This window comes from Macaca thibetana, chromosome 9 (genome assembly GCF_024542745.1).
Source record: "Macaca thibetana thibetana isolate TM-01 chromosome 9, ASM2454274v1, whole genome shotgun sequence".
NCBI lineage: Eukaryota > Metazoa > Chordata > Mammalia > Primates > Cercopithecidae > Macaca > Macaca thibetana.
Window position 1 is genome coordinate 82,401,427 of NC_065586.1, and position 17,024 is coordinate 82,418,450.

At 35.7% G+C, this 17,024-nt stretch overlaps 1 protein-coding gene across 2 annotated transcripts in view; it reads right to left on the minus strand.

Moving 5' to 3' along the window:
• The window catches only part of PRKG1 (protein kinase cGMP-dependent 1), a 1,349,224-nt gene that overhangs the window by 1,087,950 nt on the left and 244,250 nt on the right, over positions 1–17,024 (minus strand). The gene's annotated exons all lie outside the window — the stretch shown is intronic.

The following is a 17,024-nucleotide window of genomic DNA, read 5'->3' on the forward strand; positions in this document are numbered from 1 at the left end:
AAATGACTTAAAGTTCCATAAGAGTTCAAAGGTGAGAGATTTCCTTTAAATAATGGAGATATATTATCTACTCATCCTCCACCTCAAGAGCACTGTGGAATCTGATGCTGAATGCCTAGTGGAAAATGTCATCAAGTGGTCCCTGGGCTTGTCCAATTGTTGCTGGGACACCTATCTATGTCAACAGTTGAGTATCTCCTGAAGTACTCAATTTCAGTTTCAGACTACTATAAATCTTAGTAATGTACTTCTTTTACTAAGCCAAAATATATTTTCCTGGAACTTCCATCTGTTAGTCCTATGTCTTCCTCTCATACCTTTCAGAGTTAATTCATTTCTTCTTCTACATCCATAATTTGAAAAAATTAAATAAGTGTTATTCTCCATAGTTGATTTCTGTGGATTTCTTGGGTCTGCCTCCTTATTCAAGATATTAACTAACCCTCCTAGCTTCTAATAACCTCAAATTGTATTACTATGCTATTAAGCTTCTCTGTGAATTTACTAATAAATATATTGAACCAGACCAAAGTTTCCATCAAATTGGCATTAATGAATAACATTGCTACAGTTGATTATACAAACAGCCAAAGATCTGCCTAACAAAATTATCACTCAGCTCACAGCCCTCATACTCATTGATAAAGATATTATAGGGAACTCTGATGCACATCTTGCTAAAAACCAGATACACAACATCCATGACTTTCCAGTAATCTATCAGCCAATTAACTCATTCAAACAACAACGTGAAGTTTGACTGCATGACTTGATCATGGTGAATCTAGCTGAATCTTGGTAATCAACTTTTTCTTTCCTAAAAAATAATTTTGTAAATAAATAATCTGCCCCACATTATGCCAGAATCATTTTTTGTTTGTTTGTTTGTTTTTGGAGACAGAGCCTCACTCTGTTCCCCAGGGTGGAGTGCTGTGGAGTGATCTTGGCTCACTGCAACCTCTGCATCCCAGGTTCAAACAATTCTCGTGCCTCAGTCTCCTGAGTAGCTGTGACTACAGGTGCCTGCCACAACACCTGGCTAACTTTTTGTATTTTAGTAGAGATGGGGTTTCTCCATGTTGCCCAGGCTGATCTCGAACTCCTGAGCTCAGAAAATTCATCCACCTCGGCCTCCCAAAGTGCTGGGATTATAAACACGAGCCACTGCGCCCAGCACAGAGTCAATTTTGATTACTTAAATAAAGATAAGGGGATCTATATTCTTCCCAGACTTTTTCTTAGAAGTTGAAAGAGGACTAGTTTCTCTGCTCTAGCAACTATTGTGTATTCTGTGAGTTCTATACAGTGAATCTAGAACTTTCCTAAATCAGTATTTTTTATTGACAATGAGATGTTTTTAAAGTCTCAGTTTATAGCCACATTCACTTAAAAAGCAACCCCTTCACTATAGAGAAATACATACACACTGAATTTATATTATTATTAATAATAATGTGTTTATGTATAATAAATGAACAAAAAGTTAAGAAAACATAATTTTCTACTTTAGCAATGGCAGGGGTTCTGAGAACAAAAGATTAAAAAGGAAAATAAGCTAAAATATGCTTCCCTTTGTTTTGAGGAAATGAAGCATATTAAACAAGCAAATCAGCAAACAAATATGGGTTCCTGATAGAGCTTTCTTTGGATACAATTATATATTAATAAATTAATTCATAATTTGGTGTGCGCAATGGACTGAATACCTATGTCCTCTCAAAATGCAAATGCTGGAATCCTAACCCTTAAGGGGATGGGATAAGGAGGTAGAGTCTTCGGGAGGTAATTAGTTCATAAGTAAGGGTAGAACCCTCATGGATGAGATGAGGGCCCTTATAAAAGAGAACGGAGAGAGCTAGGTAGCTTATTCCACCACATGAGGACACAGAGAGGAGGCAACATGTATGTTAAAGGTGGCCTTCACCAGACACTAAATACACTGGCACCTCCAGATACAGAATCTTCCAAACTCCAGAACTGTGAAAAATAAATTTCTGTTTATAAGCTACATAGTTTGTAGTATTTTCTTATAACAGCCCGGATGGACTAAAACATTGTATATTTCCTTTCATGTGAACGGCAAATCAAAGTTCTCTTTTCCTATTTTCATCACCAACACTAAATTTATAGGCAATTTGGAAGGGGGGCAGGGAGTAGGCAATGGGAAGCAGGGGCATGGCAAAAACTGCCAAACAGTTTTCATGGATTATTTCCAAATTGGATGATTCCACTGGGCCAGATTCTGCCCACCTCAACCCTCCCTATAATTTCAACCATATGTGGTCCTCTTCAGTTCTATTCTCAGAATAAACATGATGATGAAATAGGGCTTGGATTTTACTTAAGAGGCTGCATACTTCAGTGACAAGCAAGCTCATTCTTCTAAGTACCCTGTAATATCGTTTACAGAAATATAGGATGCTCTGTAGGAGAAAAATAAAATGAAAGTAAATGTGTTCTTATGTATGTAATAATTTTCTCAGTTACAACAGGATATACTGTAGGAGAAAAATAAAATGAAAGTAAATGTGTTCTTATGTATGTGATAACTTTCTCAGTTACAACAGGATATAAAATATTGTACCACCTGGGAAAAATTTCTCAAGCACAAATGCAAATTAGTTTGATGTCTGAAAATATTCACTATCTGCTAAATCTCTGAGCAATAAATATTCATTGCTAGACAATGACAACTTCTTATTAAAGAGAAGAGGATGAGAACGAGGCTGAAGAGATCGTTAGGATGGAACACGCTGCCATGGAAGAATCTGCCTGGCACTCAGGCCCTTGAATTAGGTGGACACACCTTTCTCTGACTCCTTTAGTGATTCTAATGATGATGCTGATGATACCTGAACTAAGAGACAGAAGGAACTGAAACCCAGAACTTCCCACTGAAAACGTTAACTTTTCCAATGTGTCCAAATCTGTCACACTTGGCAGGTCTAGATGAAGGCAATGGCAGGCTTACACAAAACCACAAAATACAGTTTATCTTCTGTCTTCCAGCAGTGCTTCTTTTGCTATTTTCCCACTCCATGGTCCCTCTCTATTCTGGTCTATGTGTCCTTATGCTTGCTTCTTTTTTATACAAAGATACCATTTGCAGGATGGGCATGTGGAAGAGAATTATAAAACCCTGCGCTTAATCAAAACACACTTTCCCTTAGAGTCAGTCATTTCAGCAATGCATTCAAAGTAAAACAATGAAATGAACTATATTTAATCCAGAGCTAAGAATGAGTGACTGCTTCAATTTATTCTTCAGTAGAGTATTTGCATTATATTTGTGAACCAATATACTTTTATCTGTCAAGACTACTTTTAAGGCTTTATCATTAGAAAATAATTGTATGTGCAGAATGAAATGGTGATGTCTTTCTCGAAGAACTGTTTTTATAATAACAAATTTAAAAATGGAAATAGGGCAAAAGAATAAAAAGAAGAAATTAGTAAATTATGTTATATCTTATACAGCCATTAAATTTATGTCTGTAGAAATACACATCTTATGTGGTAAGATATTTATGATATACTAAGTAAAAGGACAAATTTTTTATGGATTGTAGAATCCTATGGTGAACACATTTATATAGATATTCACTGGTGTATGTGTGTATATATGCACCAGGCATAGTACAAAGCACTCTGTAAACAAGAACACATATGGCCTCTACTTATATGAAGGATGCATGTGGGGTCAAATACAGACATTAACTAAAGTCAGCAGACAAAAATTTCTGTCTTCATGGGGCTTATATCTTATTCTTGGTTCTTTTTGCCTGGCACATATTACTTGTGACATTAAAATAATAATTTTGAACTTTTTTATAACTATAAAAACATTCTCTGTTTTCCCAGATTGCTTGAAACACAATCAATAATCAGAATTTAGGTGGTTTCCAGGAGCTAGAGAGAGTGGGGGAAATTAGGATATGTAGATCAATGGGTATAAACTTCCAGGTATAAAATGAGTAAGTTCTGGGGCTATAATACACAGCGTGGTGATTACAGTTAATATTACTTTATTGTTTACTTGTAATTTGTGAAGTGAGCAGATTTTAAGTGCCCTCACCCTGCCACCCACCACACACGCACACACACGCAAACACACAGAGTAACAAATTACAGTGATGGATATGTTATTTAGTTTGATTATGGTAATCGTTTCACAATGTATACATATGTACTTTTACAACATATACAAATACAATGTATACATATGTATACCTTACATATATACATTTTTTGTTTATCAATTATATTTCCATACAGCTGGAAAAAACTGCAGAATTCAGAAAACTTAGAGGGGGTGTTGTGGGCAGGAATACCATAATTCCTACTGTCAGAGCCTCTTCTCATGAAGTACTCACACTTATGGTGGCCACCGTAATATAAAGAAATATAAACTAGCCCTGTGCTATAATTCTTATATCTAGAAGCATAAAGCCATGAGACCGCCTTCTGTGAATTTCTCAGTGTTACCTCTAAATCCATTACTTAAACTCTGGGCAAGAGTTATTTATGAAACAAATAGACTAAGCAAATTTCTCAACCTTATTAAAGAAATGAAGTAAGGCGGTTTTGCTAAAGAAAGGGTCGAAACTTCTATGAAAAGATCAGAACAGAAATGAATTAAGCATTTCTGACCATAGGCAAATTAGAAAATCCCTAGAGAGTTAGTGCCAGAGTGTTTGAACCAATTAAACCACCAAGACGAGCAGAGACAACATTAACGTTCTACTTGAAAATCAAGTTTTATATTTAGGTCTGTGGAAAAAGAAAATGAGGCAGATTGCTTTCCTCAACAAAACCCTTATTTTGAAGTAACTTTGGTCTTAGAGTAGACAAGTGAAGGTGGGAGGAACAGTTCCTCTATTTCCCCACCACAATCCAATTTTTCCATAGAAAAATACGAAACAGGCTAGGCGTGGTGGTTCATGCCTGTAATCCCAACACTCTGGGAGGCCAAGCAGGGGAGGAGCACCTGAGGTCAGGAGTTCAAGACCAGCCTGGCCAAAGTGGTGAAACGCCGTCTCTACCAAAAATTTAAAAAAACAAAAAAAAAATTAGCCGGGTGTGGTGGCAGGCACCTGTAATCGCAACTACTCAGGAGGCTGAGGCAGGAGAATAGACTGAACCCGGGAGACAGAGGTTACAGTGAGCCAAGATAGTGCCATTGCACTCCAGCCTGGGCAACAAGAGTGAAACTCCCTCCAAAAAAAAAAAAAGAAAAAAGAAAAAAGGAAAAAAAAAGGAAAGAAAGAAATGAAAAGAAAAATATGAAACAAAAATGTAAAGGGGAAGAAAAATGCTCCTCTTTTATTATTTTCTGTCTCTGATGCATTGCTGGTTGGACTAGATAACTACCTTTCATTGTTATCTTATCAAAAGAGATTTATTTACTGCTCACTATTTTCCTCTTTGGAAAGATGAGCTCTACTTTAAAGTTAAAGAATACAGGACATGGTTAGAAAAAAAGGGTTCACTTTCGCCAATCTTTTTTTTTTTTTCTTTTTAGAACATATTGTATTGAGTTGCTGAAATTTTCATGGTGGCTGCTGTTGTAAATCAAGAAACCATGTAAAAAGACTGGTCTCTAAGCCACGTTTACAAACACTGTAAAATTTACTGTAAACTGGTTGATCAGAAAATGGTGCTAGTTTTATAAATCTTGGAACTTATACAAAGAGAGATTTAGAAACTTATCATTTTAATTAATTTGTGAACATCTTAAATATATATATTTTGATATCATAGATCTAGATGGTTGACATAATAATACAGAAATAATTTAAACTCCCTTTAGTCACTTGAGAATTTCAAAGCATTCATTAGAGATGTGATGTGAGAGACCATTTTATTAAAAATACATCAGATAAAAAAAGTCATTGTCTTTTCAAAGCATCAATTAGTAGAGGACTAACTAGTAAGTTACCCTGAATATGTCTTACATTTTTACAAAATTTAAAAAAATTAAAAGCAAATTATATTTGGTAGAAATACATTAACTTTAGTTTACTTTGGCAAAGCAAGTGTATTTTCCAACTCAGAAAATCTACTTTCAATAAAATTATTTTATCTAATTATTGGACAAATGTACTAAATAATAACCCAGTGCTGAATGAAACATATTGGAACTAAGCATCTTATTTATAAATATTATACTATAAAATTAGATTTCAACATACTACAATCCCAACACACAAAAAAGTTTCTTATTCCTTTTCCATTTCCAATTTGTCTTTATACCCTTTATTTAATTCATTGTAAATTGAAGTACACCTCATTCCCTCTTCTCCAAGTTGAAATTACTCATATATTTTAATTTACACCTACTTTTAATAATCTTTTATTCAATGTGTATTATTCCCACATCTCCAAAAATAAACTTCCCTATACAAGCACAAGATCCTTAGATAGACATAACTGAATAAGAATTTTTACCTTTTAATGTTAGCTACTTTATCACTCAACCAACCATGCCAAACAATGAATAAAATGCTGTTGATCCAGATACTAGATGTTTATTTATAGTTCCATACTCTTGGTATAGTGGTAATTGCTGTCACTAATACTGGTGTCCTATACTATGATTTTCTGCATTTTTTAAGCCCTCATGACTGTGACTTCTCTGTTAGATTTTTCCATCTGCCTTTTTTTTTTTTTTTTCTGGTTAATGTACTACTTTTTTTTTCTTTTTTTTTTCTTTTTATTATTATTATACTTTAAGTTCTAGGGTACATGTGCATAACGTGCAGGTTTGTTACATATGTATACTTGTGCCATGTTGCTGTGCTGCACCCATCAACTCGTCAGCACCCATCAACTCGTCATTTACATCAGGTATAACTCCCAATGCAATCCCTCCGCCCTCCCCCCTCCCCATGATAGGCCCCGGTGTGTGATGTTCCCCTTCCCAAGTCCAAGTGATCTCATTGTTCAGTTCCCACCTATGAGTGAGAACATGTGGTGTTTGGTTTTCTGTTCTTGTGATAGTTTGCTAAGAATGATGGTTTCCAGCTGCATCCTTGTCCCTACAAAGGACACAAACTCATCCTTTTTTATGGCTGCATAGTATTCCATGGTGTATATGTGCCACATTTTCTTCATCCAGTCTGTCACTGATGGACATTTGGGTTGATTCCAAGTCTTCGCTATTGTGAATAGTGCCGCAATAAACATACGTGTGCATGTGTCTTTATAGCAGCATGATTTATAATCCTTTGGGTATATCCCCAGTAATGGGATGGCTGGGTCATATGGTACATCTAGTTCTAGATCCTTGAGGAATCGCCATACTGTTTTCCACAATGGTTGAACTAGTTTACAATCCCACCAACAGTGTAAAAGTGTTCCTATTTCTCCACATCCTCTCCAGCACCTGTTGTTTCCTGACTTTTTAATGATCGCCATTCTAACTGGTGTGAGATGGTATCTCATTGTGGTTTTGATTTGCATTTCTCTGATGGCCAGTGATGATGAGCATAGGCATGGGCAAAGACTTCATGTCTAAAACACCAAAAGCAACGGCAGCAAAAGCCAAAATTGACAAATGGGATCTCATTAAACTAAAGAGCTTCTGCACAGCAAAAGAAACTACCATCAGAGTGAACAGGCAACCTACAGAATGGGAGAAAATTTTTGCAATCTACTCATCTGACAAAGGGCTAATATCCAGAACCTACAAAGAACTCAAACAAATTTACAAGAAAAAAACAAACAACCCCATCAAAAAGTGGGCAAAGGATATGAACAGACATTTCTCAAAAGAAGACATTCATACATCCATCCACCTTTTAAGTAGAATTTTGGTCTTTGTATCTTTTCCTAGCTGTTTGAAACATACCCTTCAAAATTATATTATCTTTTTATTCCTTTGTAACAAACTCATGTAAACCTAGTGACTTAAAACAACACTCATTTATAATCTCCTAGTTTCTGTAGGTCAGAAATCAGGTGGGTTTGGCTAGGTTCTTATCTGAAGGCTCTCTGCTGAATAATCCACTTCTAAGTTCTTTTAGGCTGTTGGCAGAATTCATTTCCCTGTGGCTGTAGGACTGTGGTCCCTGTGTCCTGGATGATTGTCAGCCAGTGGCCTCTCCAAACTCTGTAAGGCTGTTTATATTTCTTCTTGTGCTGCCTCCTGCATCTTCAAACAAGCAACAGCACATCAAATCCTTCTTGTACTACAGATCTCTCTGACTTCCTCTTCTGCCCTTCTCTTCTGCCTTCCTTTTCTGCCAGGAGCTGGTAAAGTTATCTGCTTATAAAAGCTTATGTGATTAAACCAGGTCCAACCAGATAATCTTCCTATTTTAAGGTCAGCTGATCCATATAAGAATACAATCAGGGCAGTGAGATCACATCACATTCATAGGATCAGGACATGTGGAATCTTGAGGGTCATTCCTAGAAATTCTGCCTGTCACAGAAATCTAACTCAAATTTCACCACTGACAGAAAACCTTAGGTATCCACTCATTCACTTCTCCTGCCAATCTTTCACTACCTCTCTATTTGAAATTTAAATAGATGCTCCTTCTTACTTTTCTTTTTTTAATTTTTTTGTTTTTGAGATGGAGTCTCACACTGTTGCCCAGGCTTTAGTGCAGTGGTGTGGTCTCGGCTCACTGCGACCTCTGCCTCCTGGGTTCAAGTCATTCTCATGTCTCAGCCTCCTGAGTAGCTGGGATGACAGGCACCCGCCACCATACTCAGCTAAATTTTTTTTGGATTTTTAGTAGAGACAGGGTTTCACTATGTTGGCCAGGCTGGTCTCAAACCCCTGACCTTGTGATCCACCCGTCACAGCCTCCCAAAGTGCTGGGATTACAGGTGTGAGCCACTGTACCCGGCTGCTCCTCCTTTACTTCTACAGCATCCTACTGTGTACCTAGATTAAAGCATTCATCACACTACAGTACATTGTTTGCTTGTCCACTACTCTGACAAGACTTAACTATGTAAGAGTTTAGGCCAATGCCAATCTACATAATAGATGCTCATCTGATAAACATATGTTTAACAATTTATATGTATGTACCTTTAAGATCAATGAAAAAAATAAGTTATGTTCAGTGTAAACTATAGTATTGAAGTGTGTTCACCATAATTTTTGAAAATGAGTAATCTGTATTCATAGGTAAAATTCTCAGCTGATACTACTTGTTTAATTAAAATATTATATTCATTACAAATAATTTGAAAATATTTCTAAAATGTATTAAGAATAATTGCTACTGCACTACCAGCTTCATTTCATTTCACCAAAACAATTCCATTTTAGAGATGAGGAAACGGAGGCTTTGAGAGGTTAAATAACTTGCCCAAGGTAAAGTGACTACAAAGTTAGTGAAGCCACCATAGTATTTGAACAATCTGAACATTCTGGCTGCTATGCTATCTTCTTCCTTCCTTCCTCCCTTTCTTCTCTCCTTCTTCCACTCCCTCCCTCTCTCATTCCTTTCTTTGATATTTATTGATATTGATTATGTGTAGGCAATGGGCTAACCATTATCAGTAAAATAAACTTGGGTCCCAATCTTTGTTTGTTTCTAGAAATAATATCTTTATCATATGTATTCACAGCACTTAATACAAACAAAATATCAAGACATTATCTCACAAAATAGTATTATTATGCATTGGTGTTTATATTTAATATGCATTTAAAATTATCCATCATCTTGTTTTTATGTAAATGCCATACATATATGTGTGTGTGTGTGTGTGTGTGTATATATATATGAAGATAGATGAACTATAATGTAGACTTCAAAATATGCTAGTCATTAGTAACTTTCTGTGGGAAAAACTGATGAGAAAATTTAAACAAGGAAATTCCATCTTGCCCAACTGTGATCTCATCATAGTTGAGGATAGTGTATGAACCACAGATGGTGGGAATGAGGAAGCCACACATGTTTATAGTGACTTCAACTTCACCAAAACAAAGATCTGTGCCTTAGAGCAACTTTTTTGTTACAAAACAAAGTCATACTCAAATACATTACATCTTTCTGCTAAGGGCCTCCAACGCAATGTTTAAAAACATTTAGACCTAGTCATTGGTATAACAGATACTATATTTACCTGGTTAGAAAATACATGCCTTTCAAAATTTTACAAAATTATATTGTTAAATAATAGTTAACAACATAAGTATCACAGTTCATTTATAGTACAAAGTATGTAAACATGAATTATTGCTATTCCTAAAGTGCCCTTGAAATGTACAAGTGCTGAAACCATAGTAATTATGTGATGGTAATCACTTGTAAGACCTGAGATTCAGTTGAAGGAGGGACTTGCAAGAAAGGAGGAATTTGTTACCTTTGCAGAGAAACTCTAAAGAAATCCTTAGAAATTATTTTACAAAAAGAAATCCAAATGGTAAAAGAATTAGCTTTTCCATTTTTCCTGCTATACATTTGCCATCCATAATCAGATCTGAATTCAAATAACTGCACAGGAGTGTTTATGAGGGGTAAAGAGAGAACTGATTTATGTAAATAATAGATCATGTTTATAAAGGCCATCTGTGTGAGCCCAGAACTAAGGCCAGAAACAGAAGTACCAATTTATACCACAGGAAAATTATTCCTAACTCATAGAAGGAATGTTTGTGGGCAGAGGCATTTTATTTGTGTAAATATAAATAGAAAAAAATGTGTTTCATTCTCAAAATAAACACTGAATTCTAATGTATAAAAATTTTGATAATCCAACACCCTCACAATGTTCCTTTTCAGTCATCTCCAGATCTCCTCTTTTATAGTCATCCACTTGCAAATTTATTATTAAAAGAGAGAAGGTGATAGATTTCCATTACTCCTTCCTAAGGCATTTTTCCCCACACCAAACTTACTAGGTAATGAGTTCTTAAACCATTTAGATACTGCTAAAGAACAAATGGATTAAGATGCTGTGAAGATATGTATAATTTTGCATGTGTAAAACAAGCCATTCCCTTCTCTCATGTATACTCAGAGAATATTTCCAGGTGTAACTTTTATATCTATAAAAGAAGGTCACATATCTCTGATTCAGTAACAGCTTGTGTTGTAGAAGTGCATATAAAGGTACACATACATAAACACACAATTATACACAGTCAAATTATTGCTATTCCTAAAATGGCCTCAGTGGGTATTAAACTTTAACTATCACCCATGAGCTTTTCAATTTGACTATCTGCACAGGACATCATTTTCTTATTTTTTATTTAATGACAATGAAGGCTAAACCAGCCTAGATTTATGTTTTGTCTTACAGGATGGAAAATGACAATTTTATTCCCATGTGTACAAGTTGTAACTCTAGAAGCATTTGGGGGAACAAGGTGGAATTTATATTATAGTAGCCTGATATTCAGCAAAAAGACAATTTACTACCAAATATACTTTTTAAATCCCCCTGAAAAAATCAATGCTGAATTAGCTGAAATATTTACAAACACCCATACCACGTGAATACATTTTTTAACCCTTTTAGAATTCCTACCTTTCCATTCAAATCTTCGTTCAAACATCGTATTTATGAAGACCTCTGTGGAATTCTCAAGCAGTTAGCTTCCCTATTTTCCTACATAATCTTGAAAATGATGATGACAGCATTTATTATAAGAAAAGTTACATAGTGCCGGTTACGGTCTTAAGTATTTTGCATACATTAATTGACACAATCCTCACACCAATGTCCTGAAATGGTTATATTCCGGTTTTTTAAAACCTGTGAGGAAACCCAGGCACAGAGAAGTTAAGTAACTTGTTTAAGGTCATAGAGCTGGCAAGTGGAAGTACTGTTACTCAACTCAAGGCTGTCTGGCTCCAGAGTCCAAACACTGAAACATTGTAACACAGATTCTCTGTTGGTTTTCTGTTTACAAAATGGGAGCAATAACATGTGTTCACAGTATCGCTTTTTAAATTATGTAAGATAATTTATGTTAAGATCTTAGTGCCCTACCCAATGAAGAGCAATACTGAATGTTGTTATTGCTACCAAGTAGTTATCTTTAGTCAGACCTCCATCCTCTGCAACAGTGGGAATTCCTTGGGGATGGGGTCTACATTCATTCATCTGCTCATTCATTCATCCCACAAATGTTCAATGAGCAACTCCTGTGGGCCAGGTCCTATACCAAGTCCTGCAAGCACTCATCTCTGAATACCCAGCACTAACAGCAGACAAACACAGTTCTACCTTAGGGCCTTGGCACTTACTATTTGCTCCATCTGGAAAGCCCTTTTCTATAGTCATTTCAAGGCTTGTTTCCTCACTTTATTCTCTCTCCTCTAATGTTATGTCTTCAAAGACACCTTCCATGAACACTTCTGAAAAGCAGTGCTTTTCAGGGCTCTATATTTCTTACTCTGCTTAGGTTTTCTACATACACCTATCACTGTCACAACTACTAGAACGTAAGCTCCGTATATAGAGGAAATTCCAGTCCTATAGACAGAATCCAGAATGGTAGGCCACCAAGTTTTCGTCATACTGGTGAAAAAAGAAGTGGAAGGCAGAAGGGAAGAACGGAGGGATGGAGAGGGAGAGACAAAGAATGTTGATCAATGACTGTTTTATAAACATGAAAACATTTTCATCCCTTCTTGACCAAAGTTTATTCTTACCATGAATAAACAAAAACCAGCATTCTTCTACTCCCTTCCCCCTGCAAAAATTCCACAGGGCTCCCCAAGCTTGCCCCTCAGCTTCTATTCAGTTGTCTTCCCTATGAACTTAAGGTTCTTACCATTTAAATTTCAACACCTGTTCTCACTCCCCCTAAGAAATAATGTATATGACCTCCATGGAGACCAGCTTTCCTTTTTGTTTCTAACAATGCCAAAGAGCTATAATTTAGTAGCATAAGTGGTAGTTGTAATCACTTGTAATTTATCATCCAACTGCACAGACTAATTCATGATTTAAAAAAAGCTCTCCTTATTTTTCAATGATTAAAAATACGCATTTGTGGATTCTTTCTTCAAACATGACACCATTAATTAGCAGGAAATGTGCTGTTGAGCATCTTTTAAATAACAGTAATGAATTTACACTAACCCTTTCCCTCCTGGGATCAGGATAATCATTTACGTTAGTTCTGATTGGCATTAAATGATTCACATTTTTTTCTCTTTGGAAACATGACAGGATTGCTGTCCCTGCACTTTTGACGTTAGACGCCCACACTGTAACTTGCTTTAGCCAATGAGTTGAGGGTAGAAGTGAAAATGTCACTTAAAAGAACATTTCAAACAGCAAGTGGCAATCTTTCATTTTCCCTTCAGTGATGATTTGCAAACATGTGTCAAGAGTGAGTCTTCTGTGGGTTTCTGTGTAAAGATATTGGGCCGAGGTCCCCTGCCAATCCACGCACTCATGTAAAGTGACTGTAAAAACAAAGCTTTGCTCTGTTAGTTCATTGATATTTGACAGTTGTTCTCTGGGCTCGATTGTGGTGGTTCAAACCTGTAATCCCAGCACTTTGGGAGGCCAAGGGGGAGGATTGCTTGAGCCCAGAGGTGAGAAAATCATTTGAGCCCAGGCGGGAGAGGCCTCAATGAGCTGTGATCATGCTACAGCACTCCAGCCTGGGCGAGAGAGCAATACCCTGTCAAAAAAAAAAAAAAAAAAAAAAAAAAAAGAGTTTTTCTTTTTCTGTGGCAATACTTGGTCCATCCTGACTTATTAAGTAGCAAGATAAGATCTGTATCCATACAAAGTAGAGGTAATTCATACTGCTGGCCTTATTTCCTGGTAACCTAACATAGATATTTCAGTCATGCTACAGAAATGTCAGGGGACAAATATCATTGAAGGAACAAACTTCACGTGGATAATGAAACCACAGTGTAACACCTTTTCATGTGCTCCTTTGACAATCTGAGACTTTTTTTAAAGAGGCTATTAAGGAATCATACATATGTATGTACATATGTGTACACAGGTGACATATACACAATATCACATATTGTATATATTTAAAAGGGATTTTAGGGAAATCATAAAACTAACATTCCATTCTTCTAATACTAGAAATAACTCTAGGTGCTTTAGGTTCTCTAATAAAGTTTTTGAACTCAGTTGTGAAATTTTTCACTACAATATTACACTTTGGAAAATGTCTAAATACGTTTTTTCTTTTTGTTTAAGTAAGAATGATGAATCTGATTCCAAATGAGCACTATAAACAAAAGGCCATTCTTTTGCCTCTAAATCTTATGGATAAATCTTCAAGATGCTAGAAATATCTCATCAAATAACACATGAATAAAACAACTTCCCATTCTGTAACATATTCTTTCAGTTTCTTAAAAAATTGCCTCTCTCTTTCTCTCTCACCCCTGCACACACACACACATACACACACACTGTTACAAAACACAATATTCAGAAGAACCAAAGATTCAGTTTAAGTCTTTTATAAAATAAGTTATGTTATCTTTATGAAAATAATATTTTAAACTAATATTGCATTAGTTTCAGCCTAATTACAACAATGACTTCAACAGGCATGGTTATTGAATATATTGCAAATTCTTCTAACATCTTCCCAGGCAATGAGCAATTCCAAATGAGTGGTCACTCCATGTGAGATACTTCAGTTATCTTTTGCAAAATCTCACTACTAGAAAGACATGGGTCACTACTAGAAAGACATGTATAACTACACATTTTTTATTGAGAGAAAATTATTGCATGATACATTAAAAAGGGTTGGGAAGAGGTTTTCAAACACTATACCACAACAAAAGTATGATTTAAAAACATCAGAGCACACTTCCACTGCTCTCAAGCAATTAAGTACAGGAAAAGTAATAGGTATGAAAAACCACTTCGATTGCCTTCAAGTTTAATGAAAACTGTGCCTGAATATGTCCAGAGAGAATATTAGCACAATGGGAATTGGTCTCAGGAAACACTTCAGTTCCTTTTGAAAATTCAGAGAAAGAACAAAATAGCACTAGCCCCAAATTTTGTCCACTAATTTGTGTTTTGCTTTCATGCCTTATTAATGTCAAAAATCTCTTTGTGATAATTAACTCTTCCTAGTAAAATGGCAAAATGTAGCAAGAATAATATTCCAAAAACAAGATACAAATAAAAAAATTAAACCCATGCTACTTTTTCAAGTACTAAAAATAGTTTTAATTTGTTGTCAATCATGTTAGTAAGAATTAAAACAAGAAAGAAAATAGGACAATGAACACTGTCTTTGTGTATACAATGTGAAACTACCTTAATGGGTGAACAGTTCTTGCACGTTATATTATTTTACTTTTAGCAGGTGGAAACGATAATGCTTCAGTTTAAGTCATGATGTTTTATTCCAAATACTTATCTGTTCACTGGATTCAAGCCTGGGCAGTCCCATAAATGCCTGGAGACAGGAATTACAATGTGGACTGGATGAGGTTGGCAGTTAAGCAATTGGCATGAGGTCAATGAATATCTGTACACCCTTACACCAATAAAGGAATACATTTCTGCACCCTTTACAGGAGAAAAGAAAAACATTTCAGACAAAAAAAACCCAGCTTTTGTCCATTTGCCAACACTAGTCAAAACAACATCTTTCTGCTCCTCTCTTCCACAGAAACACAGAAATCTGAAAGTGAATATATCACAGGTGGCTTAAGGAAACCAAATTTTTCCATTGTTGGAGGGGCTTCTAGTTAGTTGATTTTTAAGACCATTTTATAAATCTTCCTGCATCATTTCAACCATATCTAGTAAACTCTACAGTGTTTATAAGTCACAAAATGCTTTCGGGAGAAAAATAAATTGATGGGAACACAAAAGGGAAAATCCGTCATTTAACATCAAAATGAAGATAGAATCCCTTCCCAATTTTCTACATGATAGTCCTATTACATCCAAGGCAGGTAGTGAGAAGATAAAATTCTAGGAGTATTTCCCAACATGTCAAAATACTAACACATGTCAAAGACATCACCAGCAGAACATGTCCAGAATTGTGATGGCAAAAATCCCACTGACCCAGCTCCAGGACCTTCCCTTATTTTCTTTCCCTTCCTCCTCTGTACTCTGAACCTGATCAATTTCTTTTTGATACCTTCTCAAATTAAACTCCACTAAGCCTTTTGCAGTCTGAAGTCCCCTTCCCATTATTCAAGGAAATAGGTGGCTTCTCTCTCATTTCTGAACTCCCCTAACCCTTTTCATCCTTAATATTGCAGAAAGGAGTCTTCATATCTTGCTAAGAACATGCATTCCTACATACCAACTGGTAACAATGGGGCTGTGCTTACCTAATCCTCAATCCAGGTCGACTTGGGAAAAATTAGAATATTATGCAGTAGGAATCCCCAGAAACTGAACTTCCTTAGTAGTATCCTGGTCCCTTCCTCAACTTTCCTAAACCATAACAATTTTACCATATTGGAATTACCAAATATTCTATAACTGGTATCACATTTTGTGCTAACATTTTGTTCTTTATATTCTTTCAGTATCTACACATATAAAAACTCCATATAAACACACTTCACAGTTAGTTTATTTTTCAACCAGTGGAGTTTTAATGGACAAAAACTGTACCTTCTACTTCTTTAGTGGAAGAAACAATACAATACAATTAAATTATTTTTTACCTACGTAATTGACACTTTAGGCAGAGAGAAAGAAAAGGAAGACCATGTTTTGTTTTAATGGAAGTTAAAATGTATTCAACAAGGATAGAGTCCCTACTGCATCAAAGACATTCAGTTAATAATAACAGCATGAATAAGAAATAATCCCTTTAAAAACTTACCTTTGAAGAGAGGGCTCAGATACGATGTCTACACTGTTACTATCATGCAAGGAAGAAATGGTAAATTTATTAGAAGAGATAAATTACTTCTGACTGAGGTTTACGGAGGTAGGAATATAAGACAGCACTGAAAATAAACAAGTAGTAGAATTAGAGAGAACCCTACACATTTTCTTTAAGAGTTCCAGAAAGTAGAAAAATGTTATAAAGTTGCCATTGGCTTCTACTTACTTGTAATCTG